Genomic DNA, 20,791 nt, shown 5'->3' on the forward strand with positions numbered 1-20,791 from the left:
AAAAAAAAAGCTGACTGCTAGCCCCTCTTCTGTGCACTCCTAAAACCTTTAACTGTCTTAAACCTCTTCTTTCCTTACTTCCCAGTCCTCTTTAGTATCTATTCCTTAGACTGTTATTACTTTCTACATACTATACAATATACTTATGTTTATTGCTCCAGGACCATTCACCCTTACTTGGAAGGTGAAATTTGTCTAGTTCAATGATGTACCTCAAATACTTAAAGCAATACTTGGTACACACAGCATGACCTCAATAAACATTTCTTGGATGGGTAAGTGGAAAGCACAGAAGCACTGCATTTCTGAACAGCAATATCCAACCTCAAAGCAATATGGTATTGCTTTTAAATTCTTGAAGAAAATAATTATCCTGAGACTCATCTATTCAAATCAAACTATGTTGAGAGCAAAGTAGTGATGCAAGGTTTTGAAATACTACCTCCTCTATATGTGTTCTCTCAGGGAAACTAGACAAGCGCTTCAAAGTTGAGGGAATGAAGCAAGAAGGAACAGGGACTGCAGTAAACAGAGCTAAAATAAGTTCAGTGCAGTAAAGAGAGCTCTCAGAAGGACAACTTCGGCTAAGGAACGCAATGACCTACCCACTGCCTACAAGTGACTTGAACATTTAGAAAAGTAGCAAGGGATACGGGTACAGCTACAGCAAAGCACTGAAAACAAAGTAAAATGTAAAACAAAAAGAGTACTAGCTGTAAGAAATAGAACTTAGATAGTATGAGGGAAACAGTAACACCATCTTTTACTATGTTGATCCAATCATAAGCTAACTGTCTAGACAGGCTGAGGCACACACAGACCTGAGAAGAGTAAGTGTAGCAGGGGGGAGGTCCATCCACAGCAGGAAACCAACAGTCAAGAGATAAGCATAAAAATAGTCAGCTAGCCCGCTGTCCCTGAAAAGCAAGAAGGGAGTTGTCCTTCTTTAAAAACTTGTAGAGAACTGGCCCAGGGTTAAGAGCACCCTAGCTGTTATTCCTGAGCTGGGTTAAGTCCCCAGCACCTACACAGCAGCCCACATCTGTCTAAAACTCCAGTTCCAGAGGATACCATGCCCTCTTATGGTCTCAGGCACTAGGCAAGCATCTGGTACATGCAGGCAAAACACCAAATACTAAAAACTAACCCTGAGAGGGCTAGGAGTCAGCTTCTGACAGAACATTTACCTGGCAGTCGAGGCCCTAACACAACAAAACAAGAATCTTGCAGAACTAGGCATAGTGGCTCACACCTGCAGTCTCCGTGCTTGGGTGGCAGACACAGGGGGATGCTGTATGTTAGCCAGCCAGGACCACACAGTGAATTCCAATCTGGGCTACACAGCCAGACCCTGTCTCACAACCACACAAAAACACAAAAACCTTGTGAATTTTACACTATATACAAAACTTTTTCAACCAAAGGGAAAGTTCAAAAAAGTAAGGAAGTGACATATACAAATTTGTTTTCAAAGATTTTTAGTCTTAACTCTTGGCAAAAATGTGGGGAAGTATCCTTGGGAAATACTTAATGTAAAAGGCTCTCATAATTAAGCAGTTACACCACAATAGTAAGTGATGTGTCTCTGTGATCCAGCACATTTTCTACCAAGGGTCTTTCTTCTGATTCACATGTTGGCAAAGGTATATGAACACAACTGCCCACAATTCCATGTATAGACAGACAGGCATAACCTGAAAACTGCTCTTCCTTACGAAAGTGGTTTAAATGTGGTAATGTGGTGCATAAGACTATCATATATTATACATGTAAAAATCAACTGCTAAAATGCCAGGTATCTGGGGACATAGCTTAAGGGTAAGGCACTTATCTCGCATGTCTTAGGCTCTAGACTTGATCCCCAGTGCCACAAAATAGCAACAATAATAATAATAAGCCGAGGGAGGAAAGGTACAGAATAGAATCAGCACAGGACATGGGGCAAATGAACCCACAAACACAAATAACAGTCAAGTTATATGATATCAAAATTTATAACCACAACTTATAAGTTTTGATATGGCTGCTCAACAATTACTAACGGATATCAATCATCTAAAGGGAAAATGCCCATTTCTGTCACATAAAAAATTAAATTAAAAAAATGTATGGCTAGAGCTGGAGAGATGGCTCAGTAGTTAAGAGCATTTCAGTTCTTGCAGAGGATCTGAAGCTCCCAGTACCCACACTAGGCAGCACACAACAGCCCGTAACTCCAGCTACAAGAGATCCAACGTCTTCCTCTGGCTTCTGAGGGCACGCAAAGTCATGCATAAATCCACACACAGTACATAATTTGAAAATAAGTAAAGGTTGTAAGTGAGAAAGCCTTCTATAAACTGGGAGTTGAAGAGTTGGCCTGGTACTTAAGATCACTTACTGCTCCTACAACGGACCCAGGTTTGGTTCCCAGCACCTACATGGCATCTCACAACTGCCTATAACTCCAGTTCCAGGAGTTCCAGCTAGGGAGTGAGAACCTCTCACAGAAAACCAAAAAGGAAAGAGAAGAGGGGAAAGCAAGAAAGGAATTTCTCATTGGCAGTCTCTGTTTATAAATACAGATTGTTTTTTCTACTTCTGGTTCATGTAATAAAATCTCTGTTCAAAACAAAAATGTACAAATAAAAATACAAATAAGTTCAATATGTTGAACAAATGAAAAATCTTTGCCAAACAGAATCATTTGGTCAAACTTCATCAGCATTACTCAAACTGCAGTTTCAGTTGACTTACAGCAAAGTGTGTGTGTGTGTGTGTGAGAGAGAGAGAGAGAGAGAGAGAGAGAGAGAGGGAAGGAGAGAGAGGGAGAGAAAGAGAGAGAGAAAGAGGGAGAGAGAGGGAAAGAGAGAGGGAGAGAGAGGGAGAGAGAGGGAGAGAGAGAGAGAAAGAGAGAGCGCACGCGCGCTCGTACACACACACACACACACACACACACACACACACACACACACACACACACACACACACACACACACACACACACACACACACACACACCCCATGCATAAGTATTGGGATACAACGTCATGACTGACCTTGTCAGGAACAAACTCCACAAGAATCAAAACAGATGGGAAGAATCGCATGCAGCATTAATCCATTCATAGAAAGCTCAGAAACAAGTACATTCCATCTGTGGCACTCAAAGGCAAGAGGTGCCTCCTGTGGGGAGTGGTAATTAAGATGAGGAAAGAGGGTTTCTTGTTCTGGTGATGTTCTTAACCTAGGGGACTGGTTACAATAGGGGGTTCACTTTATGAAAACTCAAGGCCTACACATGATTTGAGTACCTTTCTATTTGTACTTATGTAAAGTGTCAACAAAAAAGCTTACATTTAAGAACCAAAGGGCATCATTCCATTGCTTTAGTACTTCCCTAGGATCTCCCTGAACAGCAATCAGGAGCCAACAGCAAGCAGTTGTTAGCAGTTCTTCTTTCTCCCTCCTCAGATGTTGGACCCATTTCTAAACCTCTGACCTGCCATATACAATATACATGCATTTACCCAGGGTTTCACCTCACCTTTCAGAAAGGACAGCAAAACCACCAAAGCCAAAACTACTTTATATTCCCTCCATCAAGCTTGCACATTAACTTTTCTCCCTTGAGAATTCAAGAACCCGGCCTGCCATCTTCCCACTTCTAATGTTACTCTTCCTTCTCTCCAGCTCTCTCCAACTCAAGCAAGCATGCACAGCTTGCCCCCATCTAGCTTCTGTCACTGTATACCTCTGGTTTTCTTTCTGCCTCCGACTTCATAGATATCTCAACACAGGCACATCAGAGCTCTAAATTTTGTTGCCATCCTAGCTCATCACACCTCCTCCAGTCTTCTTCATCTTGACAAGTGGCAACACAGCCCACAGTCATTCTAGCCAGAAATCCTACACCTCCCTTTCCCAACCTCTCATATCTAACCCATCAGCAAGATCTGTTATCCAAAATATACCTCAAATCCATCTACTTGTCTTCATCTTCACTGCCAGCTCTTTAACCCAAATCATAATTAGCTAACACAGATTACAACAAATAATCAAGTCTCCAAACACCTAAAGCGACCTTTAAAAGTCAGTGGATTGTTATCCTGGTAAGTAAACCTTTTTGAGTTTCCTTAGTACTCTTTTTTGTTTTGGTTTGGTTTGGTTTGGTTTTTTGAGACAGGGTTTCTCTGTATAGCCCTGGCTATCCTGGAACTCACTCTGTAGATCAAGCTGGCCTCGAACTCAGAAATCCACCTGCCTCTGCCTCCCAAGTGCTGGGATTAAAGGCGTGTGCCACCATTGCCGGGCTCCTCGGTACTCTTAAATGCACATTCCTCGCTGACCCGCCTGCCTGCTTCCTTGGTCCATCACTTCACTTCAGTGACACTCTCCTGGCTCCCTGGACACTCCAAATCCCTGCAGCCCCAGGACCTATACTAGGTTGCTCCCCTGCTTCAAAGGTTAACTCCAGCTCCTCATCTCCCTTCAAATGTTACTACCCCAAGCAGCAGCTGTCCCTACCACTCAGTCTCCACTTCAGTATCTTTGATTCCTTTTACAGTACTTGGAATTTTACCTCTTTATCAGAATGTAACTGATAACATTTAGAAGTATTTTACTGAATTTTTGATTACTTAATCTCTGTGTACATTGTAGGCAGTATTTCTGCTCTCCAGGATGTTAGGTGTGTGTACTCTGCAATGTCTGTTGGTCCTGGAAGCACACCATCCATTGAAAGGAAGATACAGACAGGGCCAGTTCAGAAAAGGCTCTGTATTTACTAACACATTAAGGATTGTGGGACTACATACTGAAGGCCTTTCCAGTCAGGTTCAGAGGTTTAATTAGAAAGCTCATTTACACTGCTAACAGCAGACAGCCATAAGAACAGCTAACTCAGGGCTGAGAGATGGCTTAGTTAAGAGCACTTCTTCCAGAGGACCCCAGTTCAGTCATACAGATCAGGCAGCTCACAGCTACCTCCAGCTCCAGAAGACCTGACTGCCCTCTTCCAACCTCTGCCATCAGACAACTACCAGTAACTATAAATATTGTAAAGAAGAAATTTTCTTCTTCAGATTTGTCTGTTTCTAGGGACGGAAGGAGCTCTGAAGTTTTCATAAAGATCTGGTGAAGGTAAGGTCTAAATGAAACACATCAAACATTTAAATAGTTTACAAATTACATATAGAAATTTCTATTTTTATTTAAGGATCTGAAACAGATTTAATTAAGAGAATTTCCAGTCTTGAAAAACTGAGTACATCAACTACCATAAAATGTAATTTAAGCAGTCATCTAAAACTATGCAAGGTCACTAAACTTGTTTTGTTACCTTAATTATGTAAGACTGGTTTTCAAAATACCTTACACATTGAAAGCAAAATCCTCCTCTTCAGACCATCTGGGTACTTCCCTTGTAACACATTTTTTATAGAATAGCATATTCTTCTGAATTATGGACATTAAGAATACAATGATTTTTGTGTGTTTGTTTGGTTTTGGTGACATGGTTTCTCTAGATTGCCAAGACTGACCTTAAACTTTCTATTCTTCTGCCTCAACCTCTCAAATGTTGGAATTCCTGGCAACTAAACGTGAGTTCAGGTTTCTACCACCAAGTCCAGCTTTCTGATGTAGGAATTTCCTCCAAGGTTTAAGGGAGCAGATATTCTGAAGCAAAATACATTACATTTGTTTCTAAATGTAATCTTTTCTCTCTGTCTTTTTTTTTTTTTGTACTATCCAGTCAAATTTGTAATACCCCAAATTTGCTACACTGTTTCAGTTTTAAATACTGTTACAAAACTGGTGCGAAAATGCCAAAAAGCGGGGGAGGGGTCTCTCAAACCAGTTCACAAATAATAAAGTTAAAGCCCACTTTAAATAAAAAGCTCTGGACAAAACTGAGACTGAAGATTACTAAAGGTTGTATCGTTCTTTAAATTTCCAAAACAAAAAAGTATGGTTAATTTATGGAACCCACTTTTAGAAAAATCTTCCTCTACCACCAGTCACAAACTTACCCTATAGGTAAACACATTCCCCACCACGTGAGCCACTGGCTCAGAGACAGTTACTATCCATCTCATTTGTTACAGCAGGCTTTGCTCTTCAGCAGTTTCTGAAGGAGACCGTGACACCACAGGTAACTACACTAATTAAAGGGAGTCACTGTCCTACTTTTCCAAGTTAGGTAATTGAAGTCCTTGAAAGTGAACTGATCCATAAACTAAAACTAAAAGGAAACTTCGTTTGACTTCCCAAATTCCACAATGTACAGTATCTACCGATCCACATCCCTATTCTAAAATCCCATCATCTGAAAAAGCATGTCATTCTGTCCTCTAAATCCTTTCGTTTTTTTAAGCAATAAAATCCAAATACTAACCCGGTTTTATATAACCCGATTTTAAACATGTTGGGCTATGTACTTCCAGCGCATCCATGCCCAAATAACTTAAGCGTATTTTATGAGGCAAGGACCTTTAGCAGTAATCATTTACTCAAAGAGCTTAGCACTTACTCTAAGAGCTCACTGCACATCAACTATGTCTCATCTTATCGGTTCTCAACAGGCTTGAGACAAATGCTCTCCATTAGACCCATTTTGCAGATTAGGAAAATGAAACACCAAAATCGTGCCCAAGGTCACAAACCGGTGGGGCAGGATTTGAATCAAATCAGGAGGGCAGAGTTCGGAGCCCATGCTCCAAATGCTTTAACAAGTTAACATTTCACCCTGGACAGTAGCCTATCAAGAAATGGTAAATGCTCATCGCTAGGAATGGCAAGCAGTAAGATCCCTGTCCTACATCCACGTCCAGGGCTTCCATGACTTTGACAAATCAGCTACATGGCCTCATTTTCCGAAGGCTCAAACGTGACTCTTATGCCAGGGTAAACAAATTCTGTATCTTTCCAGGAACGGACCGTCCGCAGCGGCCCAGGGCGTGCACACTAAGTTGCATCTGGGAGCGTGGAGGAAGGACCCCGAACTATCCCGCAAAGGAAGCTGGGCGGAGCAAGGCTTAAGGCTTAAAGGCTGGAGCGGCCCAGGCGGGCGTCCGCGCGCTCGCTCGTGGCAACATAAACAAGGGAGGAGGCTGCGTTCTTCCCCGCACAATAAAGGCGCGGGGTCCGGGGGAGGCCGCTCTCCCGGAGCCGCCGAGGCAAGGCCCGACCGCGGCCAGCGAAGCGCGCGGTTGACCTCCGCCATGTTGGCCGTACACCGGGCCACACAACAAAGACCGAGCGAGGGCGCCGGCCGTAGCCTCGGCGCGCCCGCCCGCCCTCCGCCTCCCCTCGCCGCTGCTGTCGGCTAGGCCCGCCCGGAGAGGCCGAGACAAAGGCGCCGCGGCTCCGCGAGGGGACCCGCCGGCCCTCCCCGGGCCGCGGCCGGCTCCTCCCTCCAGGCCGCCCGCTTACCTGTGGGCGGAGAGCGCGCCGCGGACCCCGGCCCCGTCTAACGCGCCCGGTCGCCAGCTGCCGCCGCCGCCACCGCCGCCACCGCCGCCACCGCGGGCCGCGCCTCCACCTCTCCCGGCGCCGAGACCGACGGGACACCCTGGGCCGCCGCCCTCGAGAGCGCGCCCGCCCGCCCGGCAGCCCGGCTTGCCTGCCGCCGCCGCCGCCCCGCGCGCTCTCGAGTTCGCCGCGCGCGCCCGCTAAGTACCACACACTGCGGCGGCCGCCATGAGCGGGCACGCGCACAGAGCCCGGCGGGGCGGGGCGTCCCGCGGCCGCGCAGGCGCAGAGGCGGCTGGCGGCTGCGGCCCGCGCGCGTACGGCGCTACTGGTTCCCGCGGTGGCGGTTGGCGTCGAGACGCTTCAGTTACCGGAGCTGTGTCCCGAGCATCCCCGCGAGGCGGCTGCGCTGCCTCGGGCCTTTCCTGTGGGATTGGCTGGGTTTGCGCCGGCCTCTCTCCGGGCCCGCGGCCTGTAGCGACCGCCACGACCCCACTCCTGGAGGAAAAGAGGGCCGCGCCTCCCGGTAGGCTAGTTGAAAGCTGGCCAATTAGAAGCACTCCTTTAACTCTAACTCCACTTCCCCACTCATCAGGAAAGCTCCTTGTTGGGGACTGTCCATTCTGCTGCCATAGATTAAAAAACGGAGACGGGCACTAGGGAAGCAGAAGCAGGGTCTTCACAAGTTTGGGGCCAATCTGGTCTGTATAGAGTTCTAGGACATCACGGTGAGACCTAGTATCCGAAATAAATGAAGACCTCACCTTAAGGGCTGGGGTGCATTCATGAGGAGTGCTTGCCTGGGATGAGACTCAGTCCTCAGTTGCGAGGGAAGTAGAAGCCTTTAAATTTGATTCTGTGGTGTGGGATTGTGTGGAGGTCAGAGGACAACTTGTGAGTGCAGGGGTTGGAGTGCAAGTGGTCCGCCTCGATGGCAGGGCCTCTGCTGAGCCATCACGAAGAGTCCCCGTTAGTCTTGTTAGTCTTTCGATGGATGCCTCTGACTAAGTTAACCGAATGGCAGGCATTTACAAATCCTGCGTAGAAATGCAATGCTGTGAGAAAAGTACTTTTTATATGGGATTTCAAGAAACCAAGAACGTCTCCTCTCAGCCTTTCCATCAGCACAAACTCCGCCCTCTTCCAGAACCCAAATTTGTTCTCAATGTTCAGCTTTCCTCAACATATTTGTAATCTGTGTTTCTATTCTATATCTAATATATCATTGTGGCCTTCCTCTGAGACCATTAGCACATCCAAACAGTTGAGAACGTAAATAAATAAATAAATAAATAAATAAATAAATAAATAAAAGCCCTATATATTACTAATCTGTTGGTCCCCAAAGCTCAACAGTCAGATAAGGAGCTTGCATTATGTAGATCCGTGAAGATTGTCCATATTAGTGGTGTTCTTGTTCATTTCAAATACTTTATTCATATAGGGAGTCTAAGATAACCCATCATAAACTCTTAGTCATGAAACTTACCAAAAAGGAAGTCATACATTCACATATTTGCTGGACAAATGACGATAATCATACTAGTCCTAAGAATAATGAACCATCAGTTAGGCGCTTAAGTATTGTCTGATAGGAGGCACAAACATAAACATACCCCTACCTCTGTGAGAGAAAAAAAAAAAGATCCGGAAACAAGTGCCTGGTACTAATGAAGTATCTAACTCAGGTGTGTGAGAGCACAGGTGTCTACCACAAAACTGAAAGACAAGAAAGAATTAACAAGATTGGGGAGAGATTGTAAAAGGTGGGGACACTAAGGAGGTAGAAAAACAATTCAGAAGACAACCTGTGACTGTCCACTTCTCCACTATTGTTTTTTTCTTGGGGGGGTAGGGTGAGAAAAAAAGGGTGTAAGGCTGCTGGATGCTTAGAGGCCTGTGGAGCTCAGAGCTATGCTTTGAAGACCAAAGCACTCAAGTGCTTTCCCTAAGGGACAATATTTCCCTGTTGACACCAAAAAAGAATTCATGGGGGCTTTGAAGTTTGAAGTGGGTTGTGGTTGAAGGAGGAGAGTTTTACCAGCGGAGAGGGAAAGGTTTTCTAAGCAGAGACAGTCTGTGTGAGATTTAATCTCAAGTGAGAATGGTAAGAAATCTTTAAAACCAAAAGTCTATACAAATGGCATGTACAAGCCTGAATGGGAATGGTGAAGAGGCCAAAGCAGATAGGGAGAAAGCCCTGGAGAACACTTCTGTTCAGGCAAAATGAAAGCCTAACCCAGGAGATAGCCATGAAAATGGAGAAGAGCTCTTAGTTGATCTAGGGTGGTTAAATGAAAATAGTGTAAAATGCTTCTTTGAAGCACCTCAGTGCCAGAATCCCATATTATTCCTTCACCAGTCCCCGCAAAAATTCCATGAAATGAACAAAAAACTGACCAGGCATGGTGATGCATGCCTTTAATTCCAGCACTCTAGAGGCAGAGGCAGGCAGATCTCTGTGAGTTCGAAGCCAACATGTTCTACAAAGTGAGTAGAACAAAGTGAGTTCTACAGCCTTGAAAAACAAAAAGAAAAAACCTCCATGAAATAACTACCATTATTGTTCCCATTTGATCTAGAGCAAGTAAGGCTCATGAAAATCATTTGGTTGCTAGGTGTCAGAGTCAGGATTCAAACCCAATCCAGGTAGGATGGTAGGGGGCATGCTTGTAGACCCCATGTTTGGGAGATTGAGTCAAGTGGATTACCAAAAGTTCAAAGACACTTTGGGCTACGTTGGAAGATACTATCTAAAATAAACCCAGCTTCAGTCCTCTAATTGTACTCTTCTAAGGTCCCAGCAGGAAGCAAGATGCAGGCTTTTGAGGGTTTTGTTGTTTTGCTTTGTTTTGTTTTTTTTCGAGACAGGTTTGTGTAGCCCTGCTGTCCTAGAACTCACTCTGTAGACCAGGCTGACCTCCACCTCAGAGATAAACCTGCCTCTACCTGGAATTAATGATATGTACCCAGCACAAGAAACATGCTTTAAATGGAAAGAACTTAGAGCACATGTAGAAAACATGGAAATGGCGACCAATAATTCAAAGAGGTCACAAGTCCCCTGCCCCTTGAGGAAACCCCTGTGTGGTTACATGAAGGTGTTCTGAAGTCACAAGTGTGAATAAACTAATGTAAAATGAACCAAAAAGGGTTTGTTTTGGAGTAGACATTTAAAGTTTGGCAATATCATTATTGCATAAATTAGATGCTTATAAGATGAAATTATGGAATATAATTTTGAGTAAGGATGGTTCATGGCTGAGGTAAGAGTTCACTACTAGTCTGGACTACATTGTAAATTCCAGGTCACCACAGAATGAAACATTGTCTCAAAATGTCTAACAAAATGTCTAACAAAAACCCCACACCTCTGATCTCAACAAACTGCCAGAATAAAATAGAAAATGTGGCAAGTCAGGCATGGTGTCTTGCTCTTGTGGCCCTTTTCTTGCTCAAAAGTAACCTAGTGAAACTGTTTCAAAGTTACAAAAGTCAGCCTGACATAGTGGCATGCCTTTAATCCCAGCACTCAGGAGGCAGAGGCAGGCAGGTCCCTGTAAATTCAAGGCCAGCCTAATCTTCATATCAAGTTCCAGGCCAACCAGATGTACAGTGAGATCTGTCTCAATAAATTATAAAGACTTCAAAAATATCTGAGGTTGTAGCTTAGTGGTAAAGCACTTGCCTACAATTGGTGATGCCCTGATCTCCAAGCATTGAAGGAAAAGAATATTTAAAACAACTATTTTTCACTTTTTAGAAGAAACTTGCAATTCCTTTGTATAAGAAAATCAGCAGAGTCAGTTCAGGGGTGAATGTTGCATTTTCACAGACTTTGGAGAGGAGTCATGTAGCCTTGAGCTGGATTTTAAAGGATACAGGCTGGGGAAGAGTCAGCACCTCGGGGGTGAGACATAGTCCACCCCCACCACCACACCTGGCCTCTGTCTTTCTGAACACAGTAACAAGATGAAACCCTGCCATTGTAGCAGTTAAAGTTTCTAACACCCTGCCTGCCTAAATCTCTGCCTGTCCCACTTACCCCTCCTTTCTCCCAGTAGCATTTGTCCATTTGAAAATGGCAGCAGATGCTGACAGACAGCCAAGAACCTTGTAAATTACCGGAGTCTTTGAAGTTGCAAGGTCCCTGGGACAGAGTGTTCTCGGAGATGCCAAGGAAGGCCAGTCCCAAGGGGTCAGCATTGTTACATTGGCACCCAAATGTTGCTCTGCCTCCAGAATTCTCTCACGGTTTTCTCCTGTTAACTTGTGGCTTTTCCCTTTACTTGTTTCAAACCTGCTCTCCTCTAGAAGTCAAAATTCTCTTCCTTTTTTTTTTCTGATTCCTTTTTATACAAAGCTAATCTCAGGTTAATTTCATCTCCAGATTTTATTGAGATTTAGGAAGCCCAATTGAGTCCAGGTGATAGTTATGGGTAGGACATGAACCTCACTGTTATAAAGTAAATGTACTCCCATTTTAAAGTAAAATAGTAGAGCATAATGGGATTTCCACGGAACTACAGAAAAGCACTACTTTACTAATTTGCCCTGCTGGGATCAAACCCAGAACCCTTCTATTGCTACAGAAACACTGTGCCACTAAACTGCATTGCTAAACTAGAAAGGCATTTTGTAAACAACGAATAATGCTGTAAATAAGGGGATTTCAGGTACTGTGCAGAAAATATTTGTGAATAAGGGTGCTTGAAGGAATCTGTTAAGTGGCAGTCATCTCCGGTGGGATATAAAACACCCAACCTGTATGGACTTTTTATACAGGCTTCAGTGACAGAAATGACTCACTTTCCTTTAAGAACAAAGTGTGTTGGCACCCATAACTGTATCCCCATTAAGGGTTTTCTAGGAATCCATGTTACCCTGATAGTTAATGCTGGTCAGGTACACAGTTTCTGATAGTTACTATTGGTCAGATGCTCAGCTCCTGGCACTGCCTCAACACAAAGTCTTTCTGTGATGCCTGGTGATTTTCTTAAGAAGTGAAGTAGGAGCAAGTAAAGAGACTGAGTCTTGAATTGCCACTCCCTCCCAATTTCCTCCTGAGACTTCTGGCCATATCACTCACACTGGTTTCTAGCTTGCGCCCTCCTGCCTCCTGAGTGCTGGGATTATAGGTCTGTGCTACCACACCCAGCTTCTATTTAAATTTCAAGTACTCTGCAATACCTGTAAACCTGGATAGGTAGGTGTGCTGACTACTCTTAAATCCTCCCTGTCTGTAGAGCAAGTTCGAGGACAACCTGGGATATATGACACACACACACACACACACACACACACACACACACACACACACACGCTCAGATATCCAAAAACTCATCCCTCCAATGTAGTGTGATAAGCACAATGACTTTCAAGCCGCCTCAGCCAGTGTGACCCTCCCCAGCAGCCTACAGTATCCAGGATCCAAACCACAGATCCTGGGTTTATTTCATCTGTTCGCTGCTTCACTGGTTAACAGCTTTCCAGGGGCTTCATAGTCCCTCCATTTTTAGAAAGCCTATTTCTCAAATCTCTCCTCACCAAGCCACTAAGGTTCACTGCCTCACTCTTTGATGAATTTCTGGTATTTAAAGAAGCCCACTGGCTGGCTGGCCTCTATTGTCAATACATGATGTCCCCTGTGTGCGCTTAAAAAGTAGTCCCTGTCAGAGTGAACATGCCACATCTGTCCTCCCAACATCTGAGAGGCTAAGAAAGGAAGTTGTCAAGCTGGAGGCCAGCCTGGGCTATATAGCAAGACATGTTTTAACAAGGAAGGAAGGGAAGAAGGAAGGAAGGGAGGGAGGGAAGGAGGAAGGAAGGAAGGAAGGAACAAAGGAAGGAAAGAAGGAAGGAACAAAGGAAGGAAAGAAGGAAGAAAGGAAGGAAGGAAGGAGGGAAGGAAGGAAGGAAGGAAGGAAGGAAGGAAGGAAGGAAGGAAGGAAGGAAGGAAATGCAAAAATGCTGCCAAATTGACTAAACCAAGACAACCATCTACTTAGGTCTCCTACCCACCCTGTTTCCAGTCAAGTATTATGTCTCTCACCCTGGAAGACACTTTCCCCTTTTCTCCTATTTTTGTTATTTTAGTTTCTAAATGTGTGTGCCTGTGCACGTGTGAGTGTGTATTTGGCAAGCTGTATGTGTGTGAATCAGAGTTCTCTTTGTTCACCACATGGGTTCCAGGGATTGAACTCAGATTCTCAGGCTTGGTGGCAAGCCACCTTGCTGACTGCATCTTTTCTTTTGAGACAAGATTTCATTCTCTTGCTCTGTCTTGGGCTGTCCTGTCTTCACCGAGTAGCCCAGGATGACCTCACACTTACAGCAATTCTCCTGTCTCTGCCTCCCATGTGCTAGGATCATTCAAAGGCCCAGCTATGTTATCCCTTTTTATGTATGGCTCACATTTATCACACACTTAAAGTGACAGTCCTGGAGATGTACTCCCATTCCTCTCAAAGCTTCACTCTGCCATTAGTTAGCTAGACACAGAGCATTCCTTGACCTGAAATTGAGCAGTGTTCCTCCCTCCCTGATTCCTATCAGCTCTACAAAAAAAAAAAAAAAAAAGCAGAGCCCAGGCATGTCAGACCTGCCTAAAGTAGAGGAGAAACAATGTTTTCTTTATCAGACACACCTGTCCCAGTCCATTCACTCTTTGAGGTCTGAGAACCATTAAACAGCATCCAGGAAAGACTCTTAACAGTGTGGAAAGTTGGAGGAATAACTGAGGTATGCAAGAATGGAGCAAAAGAAGCTCCTGAATGAATGGTCAGAAAATGCATAAGCCTTCAACTGTAGATGACTGTGGTCTTCCTTCGACATCATTTTGGCCACCACATTTTGCAACAAGTTAGAAAATCATATCTTTCTTATTTTGTCATTTTGGTGGTCCTTGCAGGCAAGTGGTATTGACAATTGCATTCCAAATGTCTTTTTTGGAGGTATAGAGTCATCTCTGTTATAAAATGTTTATTCTTTCATAATTCCATACATATATATGATGTTCCTTGATTATATATTCCCCTCACATTATCTTTTCTTCCCCCTCCCACCAAGACCCTTCATCACCCCATCAAGTCCTCCTCCCATTTTCATTTTGTTGGTTGTTTAGTTGGTTGGTTGTTGGTTGGGTGGTTGGTTGGTTGGTTGGGTGGGTGGTTGGGTGGTTGTTTGGGTGGTTGGGTGGTTGTTTGGGTGGAGTTGGGTGGTTGGGAGGGTGGGTGGTTGGGAGGGTGGGTGGTTGGGTGATTGGTTGGTTGGTTGGGTGGGTGGTTGGGTGATTGGTTGGATAGGTGGTTGAGTAATTGACTGGTTAGGTAGTTGGGTAGTTAACATCTTCACTACTTCTAAATTGCTGTGATAAAACACCATAACCAAAGAAAGTTATAGAAGGGTTTATCCAGGCTTATGACTCCTGAGGACTGAAGTCTATGGCTGTGGATTGACAAGACAAGGTGGCAGGCAGCTGGAGCAACTGAGAGCTCACATCTTGATCTATAGTGAACTGGGAATGGTGGGAGGCATTGAAGCATCAAGCTTGCACCCAGTGAGATCCCTCTTGCAACAAGACTACATCTCCTAACCCTTCTCAAGCAGTTCCACCAACTGAGGACCAAGTAGTCAAACACATGAACTGTGGGGGCCATCCTCATTCAAACTACCCTAGTTGATTTTCATCCTATTAAGGTCAATTACATGAGTATAAATGGGGGACTGGAGAAAGGGCAACTTACAGGTGGGTACACCAGCAGCCTTGAACTGCCCAATAGCTCTCCAGAAATGGGTGGAGCCTTATGAAACTTTTCTCCATCTATAATGGAATATTGATGAACCCAATTTTGTACTTGCTGTGAGTTCATGAACATGACAGTCGTGTTCAAAAGAGAGCTTTCTATAGCATTTCTTTCTCTTCATTACCTCTTACCTTCTTTCTATACACTCCCACAATGTTTCTGCCCCTGAAGGGAGTGTTATAGATGACAATTTAGGGCAGCGATCTCAAAGCCTCCTATCCTCAGGACTGGGATTAACCATTGCCCAGTGCAAACAAACTTCTCTCACCAAAGCTAGGAGTAACACTAATTAGTGAAACATAAATATTTAGAAGGCAGTTTGATATCATGACCATACAACAACAGTAAAATAACCTCTCCAGATAGGTTTGTACTACCAGGCTCTAATGAAACAAGCTCAAATCCAGTTGGGGGAAATGGATGGTTAGCCACATACCAGTCATGCTTCTGTTGCATCAGCAGGTACATCTTGCCTAGTGGGTTGCTACTGTAGCCCATAGGGTTCACAGCTAGATCAGACCCTGAGTGACTTTTCCTCCCTAACAGCCAGCCTATACAGCATTATGAAAGCTAATCAGCATGGAGGATACCTCTAGCTAAGCTCCAGCTTGCTTTTTCTATGCCCTACAATCAAAGTGTGTGGTGTCTTTAGTACTAGGGTTTTACCTTCTAGTCCAAGTAGGTAACCATGAGTAATAGAAAAAGCTTATGTGGTTTGTGAGGGTGGGGGTTGTTTCTGGGACCTCCTTGGCCAGTAAAGAGGTGTCCTATATACCACATTGAAACTTTTGTTTAATAACCGAGGGCTTTTGGAAACATTGTCTTTCCATGTGGAGTAATTCCTTTCAAACTTCCTTATATATTTTTTTTCATTACCTAACAAAGTAATAGGATTCAATATGGCTTTTTAGGATCTTAGTTTGGTTAACCTTTCCCCACCCCAACCTCTATTTGAACCTTTCCACTTCCAGAATTCTCTCCCTCTACATTGATGTCACTTGTATTCCCTCTCTCTACATTGATGCCACTTGTGTTGTACTATCTCCCTACCTTAAGGCCTCTTCATAGCCCAGGCTGGTCTTGAACTCACTATGTAGCCAAGGGTGACCTTGAACTTACTTTTTCTTGCCTCTACCTCCCTATAGCTAGTGTTATAGCGGTGTTTCTCAACCTGTGGGTCTCGACCTCTTTGTGGTTGAATGACCATTTCACAGGGTCATCAGAAAACCACCAGAAAACACTGACATTTACATTACTATTCATAACAGTAGCAAAATTACAGTTACGAAGTAGCAACAAAATAGTTGAATGGTTGGGAGTCACCACAACATCAGGAACTGGATTAAAGGGTTACAGCATCAGGAAGGTTGAAGTCACTGTGTTACAGGCTCGCACTACCATGCGTCAATTATGTGTTGCTGGGAATCAAGTGTAGGGCTTTGTGCATTCCAAACTGTCAATTGAGCTATGTCTCCAGCTCCTGCTTTCGTTTGAATTATTTTAACCACAGTAGTTGACTCTCCATATCCCTGTTCTCTGTATCATGGATTAAAAAAGAAAATCTGTTTGTTTTTGAGATAGGTTCTTCCTCTGTAACCTTAGTTTGCCTCAATTTCTGTTAACCTACCTGTCATTGCCTCCTGTGTGCTGCGACCAAAGGCATGCACTACCACACCAGTTTGGATGATTTTCTTGTCGTTACATGATAAATAATACAGCATAACAACTGTTTGCATGCATGCCATCGCATTAGGCATTTAAAATGAGAGATGATTTCAAGTTGGTGGTAGAGCACCCAACATACCCAGTCCTCCAGTCATCTCTAAATACCACACAAAGTAAGGGAGTAATCTCAACTGTAGGGAGGCTAAGGAAGAGGGCTGGAGGGACTAGGCTGGCCTGGAATACACAGTCTCAAAATAAATATATAAAAATGTAAAAGGGCTAAGGATGTAGTACAGTGAGAGAGTGCTTGCCTAGTATTTTAAAGGTCCTCGGCTCCATCCCTGGCATGTCACTAAATAAATACACACACAGGAGAATGTGCACAGATTGTATGCAAGTGGGTCCTTTGCCCATCCTGGTACCTGAAAAACGTCTTAGGAAAATCTCCCATGAATACAGCTGATCAGTGAATTCGTTTTTTCTTTCTTTCTTTCTTGTGTGTGTGTTTGTGTGGGGGATCTTTCTCTGTTGAGCAAGCTGGACTGGAACCCACAAACATAGCACAAGCTGGCTCAGAACTTACAGCAATCCTTCTGCCTCAGTCCTTCCACTGTTGGTGTTGGGATTACAAGTCTGCCCCTACAACACCTGGTTTTATATTATGCTGGGGTTTTTTTTTGTTTTTGTTTTTGTTGTTGTTGTTGTTGTTTTTCAAGACAGAGTTTCTCTGTGTAGCCCTGGCTGTCCTGGAGCTCACTTTGTAGACCAGGCTGGTCTGGAACTCAGAAATCTGCCTGCCTCTGCCTCCCAAGTGCTGGTATTATGCTGTTTTTATAACTAACAATAACAAGGACAATCAACATTCCCCTCAAATAAAGCCTCTGTAATTACAAAATAAGAAGTAGGCACAGAGCCATTTTTTTTTTAAACAAGACTTTTAATAGATATGTACAAGTCTGAGACTTCAGGTAACCTGCCTGAAGTAGGTCCTGGGAATTGAACCAGGAAGAACAGCCAGTGCTCTTAACCACTGAGCCATCTCCCCAGCCACTGTCTTAACCCCATGAGTGAATCCTTAACCCCAGTACCAACAAACTGAAAGCTGAAGCAAGAGGATGGGGATTTTTGAGAGCAGTCTGAACTACACAGGAAGACCCCAAGAAAAATAAATAAATACGAGGGTGTGGAGAAATGGTAGAGCACTTGCCTGGTCTGTGTGAGTCTGAGTTCACCTGCCAGTGTAAAATAGGAGGACTTGCCTAACCTGACTTTTCAGTAATGTATTGCATTTCTTTTCTTTCTCCTTTTCTTAATAAAAATGCAGCCCTTAAAGCGATGCTCAAAATACTGCTCGGGATTACATCATTATGGTTTCAATGAGCCAAAAATTCAACTTCCCTCTATTACCCAGAATAATAACTCTTAAGAGCTAAAAACTTCAAAGCACTTCACGAGCATTTAATTAATCCTCTCTGGTGCCAAAGAGAAGGACATAGATATTCACAGAACTTCATCTGACATCGTTCAATTTGGCGAGATTTCTGCTGGCTTCAAAAAGCCTTGTCTGTCCCACGAAGGTTATTTGGGCCACCTTGCATTAGTCGCCCTTACCTAATGAAACCCGGTAATCCAAGCGGTTCGAATTGCCATCTCCTTGGACTCTGATAGGGCAAGAGGAGCTGCTGAAAGCCTAGAAGAGAAAGGGCAGCGATTCCTCTGAGAGCCGGAGTACAAAGCGCATCTGTAGGGAACCTGCTGAGATGAGGCGCGTGATTGAGGCCGGAGCGATTGCATCAGCGTCTGATTGACTCCCTGGAACTGGGGCAGGATGGTAACCGGGCTCTTCTCAGAACTTGGCTCTCCTGAGGCCCTAAGCACCGCAGCGGCAGCAGGGCTCCACTGTGCTCATAGCTTACCTCCTGTGCGTGGGAAGCTCCTGGCCACCCTTTTCTCTATTCAAACTAGCTTCCTGTGGAAGGTCTAACGAAAATAGAGCAGCCATGCCCCGGAGACCCAGTCCAGAGGTGACTGCCTTCTCACGGCCTTCCCACCCCATCAAAACCTGGTCCAGTTCTTAAAATTCCCCACCACATGATCTGTTACATAATGGCAGGAATGACATCAAATCTTACTTTTTTTTTAAGACTAATATCTTGATTTGTAGCCAAGGCTGGTCTTGAACTCCCTATAGAGTTCAGGCTGACCTCAATCTCTTGGCAATCCTCCTGCCTCAACCTCAAATAATGGAATTACAGGCTTGTGTCACCAAGCCCACCTTAAGATTTTTTTAAAAAAGTCATTCGTATATATGAGTGTTTTGTCCACATATATGTATGTTATATGTGTGCTTATTGCAGTTAGAGGTCAGAAGAGGGTATCAGATTCCCTTTACTGGAGTTATAGACACTTGGGAACTACCATGTATGATGGGAATAGAACTCAGGTCCTCTGCTCTTACCTGCTGAGCTATCTCTCTAGTCCCCATCTTTAGATCTTATTTTCAATTCTGGGGCAAAAAGATTTAAGAAATTTTTATTGAGTGCCTATTACACGCCAGCCATTTGCCAAGTCCTGGATCTTGTAAGTGGCTTCCTTTTCAGAAAATAACTGCACTGCAAATCCACTGGTGGAGGCTCAGCCAGCGACCACAGAGGGGCGCTACAGAGCAGAAGGGGCAAGTTCATCAGGTGCTGTTTGTCAGGAGTGGGAAGGAAGCATCCGTTGGTGTTTCTGCTTTGTTTTGCAGTATGAAAGATCAAACCCAAGGCCTTGCACATGTTAGGCAAGCGCTCTACCATGGAAGGACATTCCATGTCCAACTTTGCTCTTTTTTAAAAAAAAAAATCATTGTCAGAATATTTACAGATCATTTACAGTGTTCCTCACGTCACGTGATTCTTAAGTCGCTTCACTGCTCTGTTCAAATTAAGATGCCTGATAGTAGGAGTTAGCAGGAGCCCTCATGGGCTCTGTACAACCCACTAGCCAAGATGAGTTTTTACATTTTTTAAGCGGTTAGGAAAAAATAATCATGACACATGAAAATTACCTGAAGGTACAATTTTTAGTGTTCCTTAGTAAATTTTAATGTGATGCAGCCACACCCATTCATTTACATACTGTCCACTCCGAAGATTGCTACAATAGCAGAATTGAATACTGGCTTCCTGGACTACACTGCTTGCCTTAGCTAAATATTTACTCTCTTGCTCTTTATAGAAAGCTTGCCAACCTCTGCTACAGAGTAAACACATTGATACAAGCCTTTGAAAGTCTTAGAGTCTTATCGTTTGTCACAAATGAATAGTAAACTGGAAAAGATAAATTTAAAACCAAAGTACAAATAAGTAGTGACTAGAAAAGATAATTTTAAAAGGAAAGTAAACCATTGGTACATCCTTTAGTAAGGCCTCAAGAGGCACTGCTGAGCACATTGGCTAGGTAACGTCTTTATTCTGGCTGATAATGAAAACAGCAATAAAGCAGTTCATGGTCTAATGTGAACAAGGTTAAGGACTTTACACACTAGGTGCTATCCTAGCCTCTGGATGCTTGACTGACACAGCTTACTCAAAGTCACACCAGTACAATAAGACACCTTCAGGATATTTACCAGGTTTGGGAATTTCAAGGCTACGGCAACTTAACCATTAGCCCACCATAATTTGACACACTGTGACACCTGTATGGTACCAAGCCAAAAAGCCTGTTCCTTAATTTGTTCTCAGAAGAATCCATGGGCAGGTTCTAGGCAGAGAGTGAGCATACACAGAGTTCTTCTATACTACGATTCATCTTTGCAAGCTAAGTAGGAAAGATAGGATGCCATCTAAGGGCTGCACATTTTCTCCTCCAATTAAAGAACTAAA

General features: G+C 43.9%; 1 protein-coding gene across 3 annotated transcripts in view; it reads right to left on the bottom strand.

Annotated features, from left to right (window-relative positions):
- Window positions 1-7,641, bottom strand: part of Siah1 (siah E3 ubiquitin protein ligase 1) — a 23,659-nt gene extending 16,018 nt beyond the window's left edge. The window contains exon 1 of one of the 3 annotated variants that reach the window (XM_031340706.1): window positions 5,523-6,240. The gene's annotated coding sequence lies outside the window, so the exon portion shown is untranslated. Of the gene's footprint in view, window positions 1-3,038; window positions 4,174-5,522; window positions 6,241-7,413 lie in introns of those variants that run through there. The other 2 variants (XM_031340705.1, XM_031340704.1) reach the window with 2 other exon arrangements.
- Window positions 7,642-20,791: the final 13,150 nt, after the last annotated feature.

This window comes from Mastomys coucha, unplaced genomic scaffold (genome assembly GCF_008632895.1).
Source record: "Mastomys coucha isolate ucsf_1 unplaced genomic scaffold, UCSF_Mcou_1 pScaffold22, whole genome shotgun sequence".
Lineage (NCBI taxonomy): Eukaryota > Metazoa > Chordata > Mammalia > Rodentia > Muridae > Mastomys > Mastomys coucha.